The sequence below is a fragment of the Neophocaena asiaeorientalis genome, unplaced genomic scaffold, assembly GCF_003031525.2.
Source record: "Neophocaena asiaeorientalis asiaeorientalis breed wild unplaced genomic scaffold, Neophocaena_asiaeorientalis_V1.1 scaffold118, whole genome shotgun sequence".
Classification (NCBI taxonomy): domain Eukaryota; kingdom Metazoa; phylum Chordata; class Mammalia; order Artiodactyla; family Phocoenidae; genus Neophocaena; species Neophocaena asiaeorientalis.
In genome coordinates this window covers 2,654,099-2,656,118 of record NW_020175528.1, presented here as the reverse complement: position 1 = coordinate 2,656,118, position 2,020 = coordinate 2,654,099, and positions in this window count along the sequence as shown.

Below are 2,020 nucleotides of genomic sequence, written 5' to 3'. Positions count from 1 at the left end.
TATAAAAAAAAAAAAAAAAAAAAAAAAAAAAAAAAAAAGGAAATTGTGGTTACAACATCCAGGCTTCTCCATAGGAGGAGCACTTGGGGTTATTTGCACACGCACATGTACACACACACGCAGACACCCCTCCCAGAGGGTGCTGGTTACACTCTGCTTGGGGGAAGTTCAAGAGTCCCCTTTTCCCTCAAGCACCAGTGTATTCGGTAACCTTTCCGGTGCATGGTGTCGCCCAGCCAGTGAAGTCGTGATCCGTTTAGCACCCGCGCAGGTGGCACCAAGCCTGCTGTCTTTGGCCCTGATGTGGGAGGGTCGAGGCAGTGCCCACGGCGCCCAGGCAGCCGCCCACACTTCCTGCCCTTCCCCGCTGCGCGTCTGTCTGACCCGCTTCATTTTCTCCTGTGATGACAAGGTGACGGGAGCAGCTTCAGTAAGTGTTGGCATAAACTGTGCCTTACGATCACAGAGGACCTCGGGGAGGGGCCGGGAAAGGAGGTGCTGAGACGGTGATTCCTCACCTCTCAGCGCTGCCCGCCCCCCTGCAAAACTTTACAAATGACCCCTGTCTTCTAGAAATGGTGGGGAGAAAACTGTCTGCAGTTGGCTGCCACTTTACCGGGATAAAGAGGATAACTCTCTTCCTTGGCAGAATTTACAGTTGTCACCATACTCTGCCCTACCTGAAAAATGATGCCGGGGGCAGCCCCCAGGTACACATGAGCCCCGCAGGTAATTCAAGCAGCGATAACCACAAAGGAGTGGCTCACTTTAGCCATGCAGACATCAGAAACTCGGCGGTTTGCTAAAACACAGCCCTTTCTGGGCTGCTCAGGTTGTAGAGCCAGCAAAGTTTGGGTGTAACCTGGGCCCTGGGATGGTCAGAGCATAGTGGGCATGGGTGGGGCAGGGTTAGCAAAGGAAGGAAACTGCCTCAGCTCTTCCTACAAGAACCACACACAGGGGGAGAAGCCTGGTTAGCTTCATGCGTGAGTCACTTCAAGTGGCCTTTGACACCTCGCCAGGCCCCTCGCCTCGGGCACATCTGTGAGGTGGCCTTTAAGGCTGCACTGCCACAGTGGTCCCTGCAGGGTAGGGGCTGGACAGTGAATGGGAAGATATAATCCTTCAGTAAATGTTTGAGTGAATACAGAACAGAAGACGTTCAGGTTGATTCGTGCTATGGAAAAAATGACAGGGTCATGGGGCAGTGGGGGAAAGGCTACTTTGGCTGGCGGTATCCGGGGAAGGCCCCCTGAGAAAGTGACTTCTGTTCTGAATCAGACAATTGAAAGACCTCCCTACCAGGCCACCCTACCCCATAACGTGCACTTGGAAATCTCTGCTAAATTCCAAAGGCCCCACTCTTCCAGCTTTCAGTGTACATTTTGGAGTCTGTCAGGGAATTTCTAAGATTAATAAAAGAAAACCAAACTTAGCTACCAGCAGTAGCCATAAACTAAGAGAACATTCTAACCCATGGAGGTCTCCTTGTTGGCTCTGTTACCTTCCAATTGAACCTACACAATAGGAAAGTGAGTAGAAATGGAGAACTTTTCTAGGTGTTTTCTTCTAGTTTTACAAGTTGTTAGATACATAAAGATCTACTTTTTATATTAGATATATAAAAGAGAATCTTTTATCCTGCATATGGACTAGTTTTAGCAGAGCTGAAGACAACCTGAGGATCATTTTCCCAAACAGGTTCCCCATTTTCAGGCACCCGAAGCAGTGGTCCCCCAGCACTGACGATCACTCACACACATTTATCCAGGCCCACGGGGTGTGCCAGGGCCCCTGCATGACGCCACTTGAGCGGCCCTCAGAAGCGTGCCTCCCTGCCCTCTGATTCACAGTCATACAACGTTCAGTTCATTTGCTTAACTTCCATTCAAGCCGAAGACTATTACCCAAAAGGAATATAGTGTCTGACGTTGACTTTACCGTTTTCTAAAAAGTTCAAGCTAATGCCCACGTAAATTACATTTCTCAGGAATTAGCCAAGATCTCTCTGGAAAGCTGT